A 9,157-nucleotide genomic window follows, 5' to 3' on the forward strand; every position below is an offset into this window, starting at 1 on the left:
TTGGGTTGATTGTTTGATTGTTTGAAAATAATAATTATATTATTGTGGGTTGAAAACCCTATGTACTCACCAGGTTTCCCAACCTGACCCACTCAGTTTATTTATATCACAGGTGTTGATACGAAGTCACTTTACACTGAGAGATTTAAAGAGATGTAGATCACTAGTGTAAATAAATGTAAGTTTTGTTTATGCTTATGTTTCTGTATTAACGATGACATCCCAAACGTTTTGAAATGAATAAAATACGTTTCTCCGAAAATGTTTTAATAACGTATTTATCATGTTTTTCTGGGAACAAATTCCGCAACATTTTTATTAAAAGAAGAACTCTGATTTTTATAAAAGCATAAACAAAATCGGTCTTTTCTGGCCGTGAAAATGGGGATGTCACAGTTGGTATCAGAGCTAGGGCACGGGTCGATGTGTTCGATGGGGACGTCGAACCTTATAATGGGGGGTGAAAGTGGGTTAGATCTGATCCCACATCGGCTGGGAAGGAGAACTAAGCATTCCTTATAAGGGGTGTGGATACCTTCCCTATCACAACGCGTTTTAAAGCCGTGAGGGCAGCAGATCCCATAAGAACTCTGCAGTTAAGCGTGCTCGGGCGGGAGTAGTACCAGGATGGGTGACCCCCTGGGAAGTCCTCATGCCGAGTGGCCCAAAGCGGACAATATTGTGATACGTGCCAAAGGGGGGTGTTACAAATGGTATCAGAGCATTAGTTTAAGCGAACTAGGAATATGGATTTATTTCTAGACTTAAACTTAGAATGCTAAGCGATGATTGTGAGGTGTGAGCACTAGCTTAATTTAGGAATTATGCCTAAATTGCTTTTATGTGCTAAATGATTTGTTATGCTATAGTTTGATCGGATCTACGGTCTGTTGCCGATCGGATCTGGAAACCTTATGTGTTTAGGATTCTAAACGTACGAATACGATATTAGAACTAGCATATAAACGTTTCGGAGTGATAAGGATGATTTAAACGTCAATCTTAAGTAAAGGTCTAGATTCACCTTATTCGGTGTATAGATCAAGATGACAAGGACCCGTAGCGGAAACATGAATGCAAATGGGAACCAAAACCAACCCCCAGTGATTGAGCAAATACCGGTTGTGGTAACCGCTGCTGAGCCAATAACAATGGCCGGAGTGCAAGCGATGATCCAGGCGATGTTGGATCGTCAAATGGAGGAAACCAGACGTTTGCTCCAGCAAAATCGAGAAGAAGCAACCATACAGATCGAACAACCCGAGTTGAACGAAGGGCAGACTGAGGAGGGAAACTACAGTGGGACTGTTGGTCAAGCCAACCCACCGATAGTTAGGAAAAACCACCAGGATGGAGGAAATGATGGACGTGGATGCAAATACAAGGATTTCATGGCATCCAAACCACCGAGTCTATCTGGAAGCCCGACGCCGGTAGAAGTCATGAACTGGATCTCCGAGATGGAGACGATGTTTGAGAGTTGCGAGTGTAGCAACAGGCAGAAGACCGCTCTCGCGGTTCCTTTGTTGAAATCTGGAGTACTAAGCTGGTGGAAGCTACTAGCCGATTCGATGTCCAAAGGAGAAGCGAGCAAGATGTCATGGGAGGATTTTCTGGTGCAGTTAAAAATGCAGTACTGCTCTGAGCAGGATCTTCTGGAGATCAACAACGAGTTTCAGAATCTAAAGAAGGGAAAGATGAGTGTCATCGAGTATACTGCAAGTTTTACAGAGAAAATGAAGCTTGTTCCTTATCTAGTTCCAACTGAGCTCTCCAAGGTCAATAAGTTTGCCCATGGATTACCAGCAGACTTTGGACCAATGGTCAAGCAAGCAACCACTTTGAAAGGAGCCATCTGGGCAGCTAGGAATGTTGAGACCCAGATTAGGGAAAAAGGTCTGGAGAGAGCTGAAGTTGGTGAGAAAAGGAAACATGAAGGATCATCAAAATCCAACAAGGAAAAGAAATTCTCAAAGATTGAAGAAGGAGGAGGAGGTGAAACCAAGTGGTGCGAGAAGTGTAAAAAGAAGCACTTCGGGAAATGTAGCGAGGAGGTGACTTGCTACAAATGTGGAAAGATAGGGCATTACGCCAACAAGTGTGCGTCCAACAAGAAGGTGTGTTATGGATGTAACAAGGAAGGGCATATTTCCAGGGACTGCCCGGGGAAAAATAAAGCAGCAAGACCAGAAACGCCACCGAGGCCAAGGGCATTCCACATGATCCTCGACGAAGCAGAAAACCGTGCAAGGAATCAATGATGAGGACTTCATATCCGAAGATCAAGTTATGCAGTAGCCATAGTGTCGTATGATGTAGCCTATTAGAGGCATAGACTAGGGTGAACTTGGACACCTATGTAATAGTTTCAAGAAATAATAAAACCTTCGTTTTGTTATCTGATGTGTTAAAATGTTATGTGATTTTCTTGTATGGTGACTTGGGAAACTGCGGGATAATACTTGGGACGAGTATGAGTAGGTGTGAATGGTAGTAGAGGCCTATACTACCGGAAGCACATGACTCACACTTATATCAGGGAAAGTCACAAGAATGAGTAGGTGTGAATGGTAGTAGAGGCATGTACTTTGAAATGATGTCGATGTCATTCATATTCATTTGAAGGTATCATAAAACCAAGAATGATTAAAGAATTCAAGATTGATTCCAGAATACCAAATATTTCGGCATTCAAGAAGCCAAGAATGATTACATAGATAACAATATTTGAATACTCAAGAAGTCAAGAACAAAGCCATTTTGCTACTCTCAATGAACATGATAGATGTGAAAAAGAAGATGATGTATTTTGTTAGTTTTATTACCTGCAACTTCATGAAAATTTCAGAGGAAGAAGCCATATAATTTGATTTTATGGTTGACATTCTCAAAGAACGAGTTTTTATATCTTATTCTTCAAGAATACAAAATAAAAAATTGTTATTGGTTGTTAGATTTTTCAGTTTTTTGATGTAGACTACTTCATAGAATGTAATTATTTAATATGTTGTTTTTTTAAGAAATGTTTTTGTATATTACATTCTGCTAAGAATGGGTATTTTTTTTTTTTTTTTTTTGTAAATGTTGATTTCATATTTATAAGTATATTATGTTAGAATGCACACCATATTTACAAACATATTTTTTCAAAATTCCGAACAAAGAGAAATTATTCACCAAAAACATGAATTTAAATTAAGAAAATAAGCATCCTTAAAATCCGGAATTTTCCTTCTTTAAATCTTGCTAAATTGACTAAATTACTTTTTCAATGAAATTTGTGTTATTATATAATACATGCTATTCCACTATAATAATATAGACCTTCAAATCATAGTCAATATTTATTTTCATCCATTGGTTCAAAATTGTCCTTACGACCACACAATAGATAGCATCCATATTATAACCTAGCCCTATATATATATATATATATATATATATATATATATATATATATATATATATATATATATATTAAATTTTATGCTATCATACATATAAATGAATATTGTTAATAAACATGGATTGAATACTAACAATTGAAAAAGAAGTTTGACCCGTTTCACCTGTTATATCTATATAAAATTTTCTTCTTTATTTAATTTATAAAAGTAGAATGAACAACCACAACACCGTTGTTGATGGTTCCATCTTAAAATATATAGTTAAATTCATTACTATATAACGACATCGCTTACAATTGGTAAGCTAATCATTTATATCAATTTAAATATGTTTTTCTACTTTAACATAATAAATTACATTATTTTATTGTGGTTTCCACAAGCTAAGGAGAAAGAGCATCATCCCTCATGGTGATGAGTTTTTAAGACTGACACACCTAATCAATTAGGAGTCTATTTGAGGACCTCATTATATTCTCGGAGAATATACATAAGTTATCTTTATCCTTTTAGATATTTTGTTGGATGTATTTATTTGTATTCTTGGTTTTTAGTATAATATTGATCATGTTATTTTGGTAAGTTGTGTGAAGCGTATAAAAAGGAAATGAATGAGAAGTATGGGCAAGATCTCACTAAGAAGTAGTTATTCTTCGGATGATGATGAACTCTAGGAGCGATAACACATTTAGCTTGTTTTAGTAGTTTTATGTTTGTAAATTTTGTATGGAGAACTTAATAGATTTGTGATTTATTATTTTGTCTAGAATCTGGATTTATTGTTTATTATATTAGATTTTTATGTATTTAGATAAAATTGCAAAAATGGTCCCTGTGGTTGGTAAATTTATTTGCTTTTGGTCCAAAATGAAATGTTGGTGCCCTGGTCCGAAATTAGATATCTTTAGTAATTTTGGTCATTATGGTTTTGATCCATACCCTACCTAAAATGATGATTATGCCATTAACTGATTGTTTTTTTTTTAAATTGAGTTCCTATTATTTTAATTAAAAAACCCAAAAAAAACCCACCTAGTCCCTCTTAAGTCAACACCCAACCTCTCTCTCTCTCACTCACTCACTCACACACACACACACTCTCTCTCTCTAATGTTGTTAAAGACCCATCATCAACCTTCAAAACACCCTCGGCCTTCAACCCATATTCGATATGTTTGAAGGTAATGGCTCTTCTTTTCATGAAAACCTTACATGTTTCAATTAATGTTGTTCACTGCTAGAAGATATTTGGTTATAACAATTGATGAATATTTAAGGGGTTATAATTAGGGATAATGATATAAAAGCCCTTAGGTTTTCAAGAAATGTTTGGATTTACGCTTTTGTTATTTTTAGGTTTACTAAAACCGGAGGTTTTGTTTAATTTTTGCATTTATGCCCCTTTAACTGGTTTGATGGTCATCAGTCGGTTACATTGCACATGTGTCGTGCCACATTGGCACTAATTGTGCATATGTAGCTGCGTGACACTAAGAATCATTTCCTTAAAAATGATGATTGTTGCGAATAAACGAGGCTGGGGGACTCGAACCCGAGTCTTCCATATAGCTAACCAAAGCTATTACCATTAGGCGGTAACACTTTTTGTGTACTCTCTGCTGACATTTTAAATATAACAACTAACACTGAATTATTGTTATTATTATTTAAAAAATTTAGATTATTTTGATTATCATAATAATTATTATTTATTCTTATCATATATTTTTATTAATGTAGACATATATTTTTAAATACAGAAGTATTTTTTAAATATATATTTTGTTTTTAAAATATGGAAATACTTTTTTAAAGCTAAAAAATATGTTTTTAAATATATAAAAATACGTATTATACTTTTTTAAAGCTAAACAATACGTTTTTAAATCTAAAAATATATATATTTTAAAGGTATTAATATGTTTAAAAACAAATTTATATATTTAAATACATATTTATATATTTACAAAATATAATAATACATTAAAAAATTATATTTATTTGTATTTTACATGTTTGAATTTATATTTATTTCGCATAAAAAATATTATATAAATATAAATATGAAAGTAACTATTAATATTGTTTATATTGTATAAACCACATATATAAACTATATAAATACCTTTATAATATGTTAATACTTTTAAAAAGTATTTTTTTCTATAAAAATTTATTTATGCATTTAACATGTATAAATATGTTTTTATACAAAATACATACATATTTACACATATAAATACAACTTTATAATACATAAATATATTTTAAAGGTATATACGTACTTAAGTATTTATACATATAAATAAAACTTTATTATTATAATAATAATAATAATAATAATAATAATAATAATAATAATAATAATATCAAGGTTATATAATAGAAGTAAGGATTCAGGAGCAATTAAATAAAAGGTCGGTTAGCCTAGTGTTAAGGTGGCATTATATTGTTTTTGAGGTCGGGTGATTGAAACCCGTTGTCCCAATGTTCGCTTCTTTTTTAAAATAAGCAAACGAAATTAATTAATAGTCAGTGTCATGTCATCTGAATTCTCTCAGTCATTGCAGATGCGACGTGCCATGTATGCAGTAACCAGTTATCCAAACCGGGTAACCTACCAAAAGGGTAACATCACAAAAAATAGAAAATTTTTAGCTTTATTAACCCAAAAGCTTCTCAAACGGTAAAACGAACAAGTCTTAAAAAAACTTAAGGACTTTTATGTTATTTTCCCTTATAATTAAGTTAGATTGCCCCCATATCGAATCAATTTGGAGTACTTACGTTAGCATTTATGCAAGGTACTTTATTATTATTATTATTATTATTATTATTATATATATATATATATATATATATATATATATATATATATAAACTAATATTTTTAATAAACATGGATTGAATACTAACAATCAAAGAAGTTTGATCCCATTTCACCTGTTGTGTCTATATAAAATTTTCTTCTTTATTTAATTTATAAAAGTGGAAGGAACAATCACAACACCGTTGTTGATGGTTCTATCTTCAAATATATAGTTAAATTCATTACTATTTAACGACATCGCTTACAATTGGTAAGATAATCATTCATATCAATTTAAATATGTTTTTCTACTTTTAACATAATAAATTACATTATTTTATTGTGGTTTTCGCAAGCTAAGGAGAAAGGGCATCATCCCTCATGGTCATGAGTTTTTAAGACCAAGACACCTAATCAACTAGGAGCTGATCTAAGGACCTAGTTATATTTTCGGAGATACATAAGTTATCTTTATCCTTTTAGATATTTTGTTGGATGTATTTATTTGTATTCTTTGTTTTTAGTATAATATTGATCATGTTATTTTGGTAACTTGTGCGAAGCTTATAAGAAGGAAATGAATTAGAAGTACGGGCAATATCTCACTAGGAAGTAGTTATTCTTCGGATGATGATGAACTCTGGGAACGATAACACACTTGGCTTGTTTTAGTAGTTTTATGTTTGTAAATTTTGTATGTAAAACTTAATAGATTTATGATTTATTATTTTGTCTTATATTGTAGTATCTGGATTTATTGTTTGTTATATTAGATTTTTATGTATTTAGACAAAATTGCAAAAATGGTTCCTGTGGTTGGTAATTTATTTGTTTTTGTTCCAAAATGAAATGTTGGTGCACTTGTCTAAAATTAGATATCTTTGGTAATTTTGGTCCTTATAGTTATTATTTTTTTGTGGTTTTGGTCCATACCCTATGTAAAATGACAATTATGTCATTAACTGATTGTTTTTTTAATTGAGTTCCTATTATTTTAATTAAAAAACCAAAAAACCCACCCCACCCCTCTTAAGTCAACACCCCACCCCCCTCTCTCTCTTTCTCTCTCTCTCTCTAATGTTGTTAAAGACCCATCATCAGCCTTTAAAACACCATCTGCCTTCAACCCGCTGCCTCCACCATCATTGACCATTACCACCTTAAAAACTTCAATCAACCATTACCACCACATCTTCCTTTCTCAATAGATTCATGTCCATAAAAATTGTGACATCCTCAATTTCTCAGCCAAAAAAGACCGATTTAATTTATGCTTTTAAAATAAAATCTAAGTAATCGCTCCGATAAAAATATGCGGAATTTGTCCCAAAACAAAATATGATAAAAATTTATCAAAACATTTCTTAAAGAAATGTATTTTTTTATTTTATTACAAAACTCAGGATGTCCACATCGATATAGACCAAAAGTATAAACATTATATTATAGACCTTACAACAGATATTTACATATAATGGTCTATAATCCAAAAATCTATCGTTATCATTCAATTATGCTCTGGGTCTACTACATGTAATATAAAAAGTTGAGTGGGTCAGGCTTAGGAGTCTGGTGAGCATATAGGGTTTTCAACCCACAATAAATAAATTTATTAATTTCATTAACCAATAATAAATTTATTAATTTCATCAACCAACAATATATTTATTAATTTCATCAACCAACAATATCCCTGATTACACATTCCCGTTATCCTTACTTTACGTCTCTAAACACCTATCACAAGGGACCTAGTCTAACGATCATCATCGGGATGACAACACTGCTTAGGGGATTCCTCAACAATACATGTCAAATAAGGCAACCATGGGGGGATGGAGTACACCTGGTGAACACTAAGTTCAAAAACACCTACAGGTTGTGAGCCTGCTAGCGTTCTACCAGACTGTATTGAAAGGTATGTGGTCGTCATCTATACTCCGCTAGATGACTAGAACAACAACAACATCAAGGTCTGTCATCTTTTTAACACACACAAACTATTTCATCTACCCATGTTATACCCAACATATTTGTAGATAAAAATACATGTACAGTTTAAATCATTCTAAACATGTATAAAAACTTCATTCAACATCTATCTCAAATAAATAAACAGTATCTATACACATAACACATATTTTATAGAAATTTTTTTGTATCTATGTGTAAGATGAAAGCGACCACACACTCACTTGAATTAACAATAATTGGGCAGCACTTCGTCTCTTAAAACAATCGTTTATGGTAAAACCAGGATGTTTTCTCAAAAATCGGGTTTCACATGGACAGAGTTTTGACTCGAAAACTCTTTTTCTCAGGATCTTCTGGCTTTCTTATGATGCTAGGATAATATTTCAGGTTTAGAGGCAATTTTTTTGCAATATAGAAAAAGTATAGGGGTGAGAGGATGAAAGTTGTAACCTAAAATCAGATGGCATCGATCTCAATTTATATTGGCTGGTCACTTGAGTTACGTTAGGCGTAACTTTATGGTACGTGGGGCATACTGCTTCTGCAACTAGTACGTTGGGCGTACATCATGGTACGTGGGGCGTACTAAAGGATTATCTCTGACGCGTTAAGGCTACGAACACGTGTCCACCATGTAATGGAGTAGGCTATGTGGCCAATTATGGACCGTGAATAAAAGTACGTTGGGCGCACATATCTCGTACGCTGGGCGTACATATCCTATACGATGGTCATACATATTTATACGCTAAGCGTATCACTTGGTACGTTGGGCGTTCTACCAGCCTCAAAGTTTGTGCCTGAACTTCAAAAATTCAAATATTTCACATACATGCTCCATTGTTGATGTTCTCTATATTCACGCGTAGGTGGAATTATATTCTACAACTTTCGTTTAAACTCTGTCAGCTAATTTTGACTTTATTTCTAAAGTTACATTTAACAGGTCGGCACAGGAAAAGTCCGT

Source organism: Lactuca saligna, chromosome 8 (genome assembly GCF_052625555.1).
Source record: "Lactuca saligna cultivar CGN05327 chromosome 8, ASM5262555v1, whole genome shotgun sequence".
Lineage (NCBI taxonomy): Eukaryota > Viridiplantae > Streptophyta > Magnoliopsida > Asterales > Asteraceae > Lactuca > Lactuca saligna.